This window comes from Odocoileus virginianus, chromosome 3 (genome assembly GCF_023699985.2).
Source record: "Odocoileus virginianus isolate 20LAN1187 ecotype Illinois chromosome 3, Ovbor_1.2, whole genome shotgun sequence".
NCBI lineage: Eukaryota > Metazoa > Chordata > Mammalia > Artiodactyla > Cervidae > Odocoileus > Odocoileus virginianus.
In genome coordinates, this window is record NC_069676.1 from 54,125,297 (window position 1) to 54,135,631 (window position 10,335).

Here is a 10,335-nt window from a genome sequence, read left to right on the forward strand (position 1 = left end):
TCTTGCCACTGGGGATACTTCAAAGGATACTGCTTGGTTTCAGTCCCCCTTCCTTTCCTTAGATACTCCTCAGTCCTGAGGGAATCAGGCAGGACAAGGAAGGGAAGAAAGTTTTGGATAGAGAGTTTAATCATAAACTCAGCAGAGAACTCAGTTTTGAAGGACTTGATTTTAAAGGACTCAGTTTCAATTCCCAGTAGCAGAAATTACAGCAACCATGAGGCTTCTTCTGACCCAAGCTGAGAGACAATGAAGAGGCTCCTTACTCCCCAGCCCACTCTGCATCGCTGCCCCAATCTCTGCATCCCCTCTGCCCAGCAACACCTAGAGTCCTTCGGTTTACCGAAGACATGAAGATTCTCAGCAACTCTGAACAGCAGGGGCTTTTGGGGAAACAGAATCCCGTGGGACTCCAGGGGTTTTTACAGACAAGATGGCATCATCTGCCCATGTAGGTTAACTGTTGAATATCAGCCAAGAAGACCTAAATGAAGTGGACTTCATCTTATACCTGTCCTATACTTCCCACATGTGGGCCTGCAGAACTTGGTCAGCACAATCAGCCAGAGAGAGTGTGATTGGGTGGTGGGAGAGAGTTTCGATGGAGTTGAAAACTAAGATATAAAGCTATGAAAATGGGAGAAAGACATTTTCATCTTTAAAAATAAAGGAAGAAATTCCTTGACTGCCCAGTGATTAGAACTCAGTTCTTTCACTGTGTGGTGCCAGGGTCAATCCATGGTTGAGAAACTAAGATCCCATAAGTCATGTGGTGCAGCAGAAAAAAAGTGAAAGAAACAGCATAGTTTGAGAGAGAAACAGACAAGCTTTTTAGGTAGAAAAAAATCTGGCTGGTTGGATGTCACTTTCTTATGGTCTAGGAAAACTTCCCTTGGAGGTTGTCTGTCATATGGTAGCAGAAGAAGTGTGAAAAAGAACTTGGTTAGCAACCACTACTTGATTGCATCCAGCAGGTGGGAGGGCGGGTCTTTGGGACCCCATGGAGCCCACCAAGCTCCTCTGTCCAGCCCACCAAGCTTCTCTGTCCATGGGATTCTCCATGCAAGAATACTGGAGTGGGTTGCTATTTCCTTCTCCAGGGGATCTTCCCAACTTAGGAACCTTTGTCTCTTGCAACTCCTGCATTGCAGGTGGATTCTTTACCACTAGCAGTACCCCCTAAGTTGCAGCAAGAAAGAGGGTGATAATCCAGGAAAAGGATTTGTGTTCATTCTGATTACTTTACCACCAAAAGAGGCCTTGTCAATGGGGAATGTTTCCCTCCTCCCCCTCCAGATTTCAAGCTTGAATTCTTGTGCATCTTATTGTTATAAAGCTAGTAGCTCTCTGCTCACTTCAGGGATGTATTCTGAGCTAATAGAATGGGGAGAGGGTTACCCCAGTGCCCTTGCGGTTAGTGGCCCATAAGGAAGGTAGAGGAACCAGATATCTTGAAAAACACCATTTATTTTGTGCTTTGTAAAGCCTTAGAGCATCTGTCAAATATTTGAGCTCGAGGGCTCAGCAGTTTAAATCCGAATCCACTCGGCTTGCCAGGAACCACATTTCAAAATTCGTGGACCTCTGTCATAGTATTTTCCATATGGTATCCTAATTTGGGGCTATGCTTTTACGAGTTGTAACCCTGAGGAGGTGACTGTGAGACTCACAGGTGGTCGGTCGGTCAAGGCAGCAGGAGAGGAGAACAGAGAGCATCCAAGGCTCTGAAAACTTGGAGGAGAGACCGCCAGGGCCTGGTCTCTCCGCTTTGTCCAGGCAGAGAGACTCGAGCCGGACCATTGATTTTAATGACCTTCAACAGTTAAAAAAAATTAGTGCATCTGCATGGTACAAATTTAAGTACTACAAATAAATACTCAGTAAAAAATGAATTCCTTTCCTTTCTTGGACCCCAGTACCCCAGTTTATTGACTTATCATGTTCTAAGTTTTTTATGTATATGATCTCACTTAATCCTTATAACAGCTACAAGATTTAGGTTCCGTTATTATTGTCATGTCAGATGAGGCCTTGCGTCTCAGAGAGGTGAAATAATTCACTTGTAAGGTGGCATGGGTGAGGGAACAAGAGACGAAGTACGGGATTGCTGTTGAGAACTTCAAGGCTTTATAAGTGAATTGTGTGAGATGGATTAGAACATTCCACGATTGGTAGAACCTTTTAGCCGCAGGGAAAACTCACTTCTTTTCCCATCTTGGAGAGTACAAGTCTGCTGTGGATTTTAGAGTGATTTTGAAAAATATTTTATTTCTGTCAAGTAGCTGTTGATGACAGTTTCATGAAATAGATGTCTGGACAATCTAGTGGAATTGTGGAGATGCAAGGGTCTGAATATGTACTTAAAGAGCCAGAAGCAACTTAGCAACTGAACAATTTAAAAATGTTTAGTTTAACCAGTATATTTAGATCATTTCCATTTCAGCATTTCAGTATAAAAATTGAGATTTTATTGTCTTTTTCTTACCATTTAGTGTGAATTTTACATGTAGTAGCTAAGCATCTCAAGTGCTTAATAGCCAAGCATGACCAGAGCAGTTCTAAAAGAGTTACTGTTTTTACCTTTTCACATTTATATCTAGGTTCTCTCTGAAATTTTTGAGTGTAGTACAAGGTAGTAACCTAGCTTAATTTTTTTATATGAATATCCAACTGACTCAGAACCAATTTATTGAAAAGATAGTCCTAACCCCATGAAACTTCTGTTTAAATATCCACACATGTGTGAATCTGTTTCTGGACTCTGTTCTAGGCCATCTGTCTATTTGTCTACACTTACACCAGTAGACACTGTCTTAACTACTATAATTTTAGATTTAGGAATGACTTGCTATGTTGGCAGACTGCAAAGAGACCAGCCATGTTAATAACTTAACACTATCTTCTATAATTTTCACAGTGAGTCCTGATATCTGGTAGGGAAGTTGTTCCTACTAGTTCTTAAAAGAATCTTGGCTACTATTGGTTTATTACCTTTCCATATAAATTACTTGCCAAGTTCCCCCAAAATATCTGTAAAGATTTTGATTGAGATTGTATTGAATCTGTATATCAGTTTGAGGAGAGCACTTAAAAAATAACACGCCTTCATCTGATGCTATCTTCTAGGTAGAATCTGGACCTGTCCTTGCCTTCCAGTCTCTGCTACCTTCCACATTCTGGGTATGAGCAGCTGACTGAGGAAGTGGCTCAAGCTTTAGCTCTTTGATGAGAACACAGGTGGAGGGTCCCTTCCTCTTCCCAGGGGAGGAAAGTCCCTGGCAAGGTTCTAGAACTCTAGGATACAGAAAAAAATGGAAGCCTTGGAAGAACCAGACTAAAATCCCTTGAGCCCCCATCTATCTGGAGTGGGGACCTTGTGCCACATAAGTGAGTTTTCAGGGGTCACCCATGCTTGGGTTCACTTTAACCCAGGCTAGAGCAATAGAACTTACCCACCGAGAGATAAGGGAAGATGCTTTCTACTCCTCACTCTTCTCTACCTTCTCTGTCACTGGTCTCACTATTTGCTCTGTGGCTGCAGACCAAGTTTCATGGAGAAGTCGATTAGAAATATAGAGAATTGTGCAGACTTGGTGATCAGGCAGGAGAGGAAAGGACCAGAAGAAAGGAGTTTGTTGAAGATGTCTCCGGCATCTGAAGAGAAGTGACAAGATGAAGATGAAGGCAAACTAGGGATAGTAGTAAGATAATGAGGACGGAGAAGAGGTTCTGTAAGGAACTGAGCTTACCCTTTATGCTGGATGTTGTTTGGCCATCATCTTAAATTCCCTATGTCCACCAGGAAATCCACAATCTAATTCCTGATTGAACTTCACCAGATTAGTCCTCTTGTAGGGAACCCATCTTTCCAGGATGATACTTGTGAATTACCAGCTTGGGGGTAGCCGGAGTGTTAGTGAGAGTCAGAGTCTAAGGGACTAGAAGGGGTCGGAGGAGGAGTAGGGGCAAGGATAAAGAAGTAAAGAGACAATGGGCCAAGATGAACAGGGTGGCAAGTGGATGGTCTGGAGGGAACAAGGGAAGAGTCGGGAATGGAAATCCTTAAGGTAGGGTGGCAGGAAGGGATGACACTAGTCAGAGGAGGGAAACAGCTAGGGCTCAAAACTGAGAGAGGAGGAAGGTGCTGGGGAGGAGGCCAAGGGCTAAAAGATGGAGGAGACAGGGGAGGAAGGTGAGTTGGACAGTGAGAACAAGAAGGAGTAGGAAGAGGAGGTGGAGGCTGGAATTGAGAGGAGGAAATTGCAGGCAGTTTTCTTGTCTTTTTTTCAATTGTCACTCTGTGCATACTCATCCTGTGAAAATCAGTAACTGGTGGGAACTCAGGCCTGATCCAGCAGTTACGTCACACTGCTGAGCACATCACCCCATTCATGATGGAAATTCCCTCTATGAAGTGTACATGCCACTTCCTTTGTGACCAGTCAGTAATCGCCACCAATCATGAAAGTGGTCCCAGTTTCTAGGTTGAAGAATGGTCAGAGGAATTGGTAAAGAGAAGAAACGGAGTCTAATAGTCATCCCTGTTCCTTGGGATAACATGTAGTTTTGCCCTGGCTTCCCTGGTGGCTCAGAGGGTAAAGCATCTGCCTGTGATACAGGAGACCCAGGTTTGATCCCTGGGTCAGGAAGATCCCCTGGAGAAGGAGATGGCAACCCAGTCCAGTATTCTTGCTTGGAGAATCCCATGGACAGAGAAGCCTGGTGGGCTACAGTCCACAGGGTTGCAAAGAGTCGGACACGACTGAGCGACTATACAGGCGAAGACTGATCAAAAGGTTAGGATAGAGTTGGAGGCTGGGACCAGGGAGAATGGCTCTAAAGCAGGAATGGCCAAATTGGGTAGAGGTCATTGCCCGCCCCCCCCGCCTCTATTTAACTTACTGCATTTCCCCAAATCCTTTCATATCCATATCACTCCACAAATACAAGGTAATCAGAGATTACCATTCTACCAATAAATATACTGAAGGCCAGAGAGGAAAGTATTAATATATAGCAGGCAGTAGATGACAGATTATCCAGATTAGAACTTGGGCCAAAAGTCAAGGAGTAGGGGGTATCCAGAAGGGAGCACAAATGGCCCATGACAGCGTGATCCTATCCTGTGTTTCTGAACAGAATCATACAGGGATGCTTCACAGCAAAGCTTTATATTAATAGTATAGCCTCCCCCCTGGTTCCTATGATCCCTTGGTATTTTGTCTGGCCCTTAACTAGAACCAGAAACACAGGGTCAAGCTGATAGGTCAAGCTCAGGAGCTACTCACTCCTGAGTGCCTAAGGACTAGATTTGGACTTTCTTGTTCAGTATCCTAGATGCCCATCTCCACGTCAGGTGATTTAGGAAGCTACTGTACCCACTCCCTTTCTTTTGTCTGATGTAGCAATTCTATTTGCTTATCATTCCTTTTTTTTTAAAAATTGAAGTATAGTTGAATTACTATATTAGTTTCAGATGTACAAGATAGCATTTCAAAATTTTTATAGCCTATATCCCATATAAGGTTATTATAAAATATTGGTTATGTTCCTTGTGCTTTACATTATATCCTTGTAACTTCTTCTTATACCTAATAGTATTCACAGGTGGCTCAGAGGTGAAGAATTCGCCTGCCAAGCAGGAGATTCTGGTTCAGTTCCTAGATTGGGAAGCTCCCCTGGAGAAGGAAATGGCAACCTACTTCAGTATTCTCGCCTAGGAAATCCCCTGGACAGAGAACCACAGTCCATGGGGTTACAAAGGGTTGGACACAACTGAATGACTAAACCATAACAACAGTAGTCTGTACCTCTTCATTCCCTTCCTGTACCTTGCGCCTCCCATCACCCTTTTCCCAACCAGTAACCACTAGTTTGTTCTCTGTATCTGAGTCTGTTTCTGATTTGTTAGATTTGTTTGTTATTATTTTTTTTATTTTTTAAAAATATATATTTATTTATTTTAATTGGAGGCTAACTACTTTACAGTATTGTGGTAATTTTTGCCATACATTGACATGAATCAGCCACGGGTGTACACGTGTCCTCCATCCCGAACCCCCCTCCCACCTCCCTCCCCACCCCATCCCTCTGGGTTGTCTCAGGGCACCAGCTTTGAGTGCCTTGTTTCATGCATGGAACTTGGACTGGTCATCTGTTTCACATATGGTAATATACATGTTTCAATGCTATTCTTTCTGTTTGTTACTTTTTAGATGCCACATGTAAGTGAAAACATACAGTATTTGTCTTTCTCTGTCAGAATTGTTTCATTAAGCATAACACACTCTAGGTCTCTCCATACTGTTGGAGATGGCAAAATTTTATGACTGAGTGATATTCCATTGTGTGGTGTATCACATTATCCATTCATCTGTCAACACGTAAGTTCCTTCCATATCTTGGCAATCATAAATAATGCTGCTGTGAACATTGAGCACCTGCATCTTTTTTGAATTAGTGTCTTTGTTTTCTTTGGATAAGTGCCCAAGCGTAGAGTTACTGGGTCTTATGATAGTTCTGTCTTTACTGTTTTAAGGAAACTCCATGCTGTTTTCCTTAATGCCTGCACTGGTTTACATTCCTATCAACAGGGCACAAGGGTTCTCTTTTTTCCACGTCCTCACTAACACTTGTTATTGGTAGACTTTCCTGATAATGGCCATTCTGACATATTTGAGGTGATATCTCACTGTGGATTTTGTAGTTCCCTGATTAGTGATGTTGAGCATCTTTTCATGTGCCTGTTGGCCATCTGTATATCTTCTTTGGAAAAATGCCTATTCAGGTTCTCTGCCCATTTTAAAGTCAGATTATTTGGTTTTTTGATGTTGAATTATATGATTTCTTTACATATTTTGGATAAGAATCCCTTATAAGACTTATCATTTGCAGATATCTTCTCCCATTCAGTAGGTTGTCTTTTCATTTCGTTGACAGTTCCTTTCACTTTGCAAAAGCCTTTAAGTTGATCCCCATTTTAAGTTGGGTCCCCTTTGTTTATTTTTGTCTTTTCCCTTTCCAAGGAGACCGATCCAAAGAAATATGGCTAAGACCAGTATCAAAGAACACACACGTATTTTTTTCTCATAGGAGTTTTATGATTTCTAGTCTTACATTTAGATTTAATTCATTTTGAATTTATTTTTGTATATGATGTGAGAAAATGTTGTAATTTCATTTTTTTATTTGCAAGTGGTCCAGATATGCCAGCCCCACTTATTAAAGAGGCTGTCCTTTCTCATTGTATAGTCTTGCCTCCTTTGTCATAGATTAATTGGCCATATGTGCATGGGTTAATTTCTGGGTTTTCTATTCTATTTTGTTGTTTTTGTCTGTTTTGGGTGCTAGCACATACTGTTTTGATTACTGTTGCTTTGTAATATAGTCTGAAGTCAGGGAGTGTGATACCTCCAGCTTAGTTATTTTTTTTTCCTTAAATTTATTGAACTATAGTTGATTTATAATGTCATGTTAATTTCTGCTGTATGGCAAAGTGATTCATCTATACATATATTATATTCTTTTCATTATGGTTTATCACAGGATATTAAACATAGTTCATTGTGCTATACAGTAGGACTGTGTTGTTTTTCCATTCTTTAATAGTTTGCATCTGCTAGTCACAAACTACCAGTCCATCTGTCCCTTACCCCCTCCTCCTCGGCAACCACAACACTATGTCTGTGAGTCTGTTTCTATTTTGTAGATAAGTTCATTTGTGTCACATTTTAGATTTCATGTATAAGTGATATCATACAGTATTTTTCTTCTCTTTCCTTCTCTTACTTCACTTAGTAAGATAATCTCTAGATCCATCCGTGTTGCTGCCAATGGCATGATTTCATTCTTTTTTATGGCTGAGTAGTATTCTATTGTGTGTGTGTGTATATATACCCCACATCTTTATTCATTCACCTGTCAATGGGCATTTAGGTTTTTTTCATGTCTTGACTATTGTAAATAGTGCCACGGACTATTGTGAATAGTTTAACAGAGAGATGCATGTATGTTTTTGAATTAGAGTTTGATCTGAATATAAGCCCAGGAATGGGATTGCTGGTCATATGGCAACTCCATTTTTAGTGTTTTGAGGAACCTCCATGCTGTTTTCCATAGTGGCTATGCCAATTTACATTCCTACCAACAGTATAGGAGGGTTCCTTTTTCTCCACACTCTCTCTAGCATTTTTTATTTGTAAATTTTTAAAATGATGGCTGTTCTGAGTGGTGTAAGGTGGTACACAATTGTAGTTTTGATTTGCATTTCTTTTCTGTCACAATTGCTTTGGCTTGTGTATGGAACCAATTTGTGGTTCCATATACATTTTAATGTTATTCTAGGTCTGTGAGAAGTGTCACGGGTATTTGGATGTGGATTGCATTAAATCTAGATTGCTTTAGGTAATATGGACATTTTAACAATTTTAACTCTTCTAATCCATGAGCATGCAGTATATTTCCATTTATTTATATCATCTTCAATTTCTTTACTCAGTGTCTCATAGTTTTCAGAGTTTAGATCTTTTACCTCCTTGATTAAAATTATTCCTAGGTATTTTACTCTTTTTGATACAATTGTACATTATTTTCTTGATTTCTGTTTCCAATAGTTGATTATTAGTGTATAGAAATGTAACAAATTTATATATTAACTTTGTATCCTGCAACTTTACAATCTGCAATTCATGGATGAGCTCTGGTAGTTTTTGGTGACTTCTGGGTAGGCTTTTTCTCTATATAGTATCATGTTACATGCAGACAGTGACAGTTGTTTTTCTTCCTTTCCAATTTGGATTCATTTCTTTTTCTTGTCCAATTGCTGTGCCCAGGACTTCCAATACCCTGCTGAATAAAAGTGGTGAGAATGGGTGCTTTTTGTTTTGTTCCTGATCTTAGTATGTTTGCTGTGGGTATAGCATATATAGCCTTTACTCTGTTGAGGTATGTTCCCTTTATATCCCCCTTTCTAAGAGTTCTTATCATGATTAAATGTTAAATTTAAAAGTTTTTATTTATTTATTTAGCTGCACCAGGTCTTAGTTGCAGCATATGGAATCTTTAGTTGTGGCTTGTGGAATTTTTAGTTTTGGCATGCAAATTTTAGTTGTGGCATGCGAATTTTAGTTGTGGCATGTGGGATCTAGTTCCCTGACCAGGGATTGAAGCTGGGCTGCCTGCATTGGGAGCACAGAGTTTAATCGCTGTACCACCAGGAAAATCTCTGATTTTATGAAATGCTCTTTCTGCATTGATAAGATTGTGTGATTTTAGTGTTTTGTTTTGTTAAAGTGGTATATCACATTGTTTGATTTATGAATATTGACCCATCTTTGCATCCCTGAAATAAATCCCACTTATTTCAGGAACAAATCCTACTTGCTCCTGGTATATGATCCTTTTTATGTTTTGTTGAATGTGATTTGCTAATCTTTTGTTGATTATTTCTATATCTATGTTTATCAGGAGTATTGGCCTATAATTTTCTTTTTTAAAAATGTCTCTGGTTTTGGAATCAAGATAATACTGGGCTTCTAGAATGAGTTTGGAAGTTTAATTTTTTTGAAGTAGTTTGTAAAGGTATTAACTCTTCTTTAAATGTTTAGTAAAATTCTCCTATGAAGTTGTCCAGTCCTGGACTTTTTCTCTTGTTGGCAGTTCTTCAATTACTAGTAATTGGTCTCTTCAGATTTTCTATTTCTTCCTAATTCAGTCTTGAAAGATTGTATATTTTAAGGAATTTATCCATTTCTTCTAGGTTGTCCAATTTGTTGATGTGTAACTATTTATTGTTGTTGTTAAGTCTCTAAGTTTTTCCAACTCTGCAACCCCATGGACTGCAGCACACCAGGCTTCCCTGTCCTTCACTGTCTCCCAGAGTTTGATCAAACTCATGTCCATTGAGTCAGTGATGCCATCCAGCCATCTCATGCTCTGTTGCTCCCTTCTCCTCTTGCCCTCAGTCTTTCCCAGAAATCAGGGTCTTTTCTAAGGAGTCAGCTCTTTGCATCAGGTGGCAAAAGTATTGGCGCTTGAGCACCAGTTCTTCCAATGAATATTCAGGGTTGATTTCCTTTAGGATTGACTGGTTTGATGTGCTTGCTGTCCAAGGGACTCTCAAGAGTCTTCTCCAGAACCACAGTTTGAAAGCATCAATTCTTCAGTGCTCAACCTTCTTTATGGTCCAACTCTCACATCCATACATGACTACTGGAAAAACTGTAGCTTTGACTATACAGACCTTTGTCAGCAAAGTGATATCTCTGTTTTTTAATATACTGTTTTAGGTTTGTCATAGCTATTCTTCCAAGGAGCAAGCGTCTTAACTTCATGGCT

At 40.1% G+C, this 10,335-nt stretch overlaps 1 long non-coding RNA gene across 1 annotated transcript; it reads right to left on the bottom strand.

The window, feature by feature from the left end:
• Positions 1 to 1,507: 1,507 nt before the first annotated feature.
• On the bottom strand, positions 1,508 to 4,326 carry LOC139032416 (uncharacterized). Its single transcript, XR_011484956.1, has 3 exons — positions 3,750 to 4,326; positions 3,457 to 3,654; positions 1,508 to 1,813 (listed from the first exon to the last, which is right to left on the bottom strand). It is a non-coding gene; the product is annotated as an uncharacterized lncRNA (long non-coding RNA).
• Between the last annotated feature and the right edge of the window lie 6,009 nt (positions 4,327 to 10,335).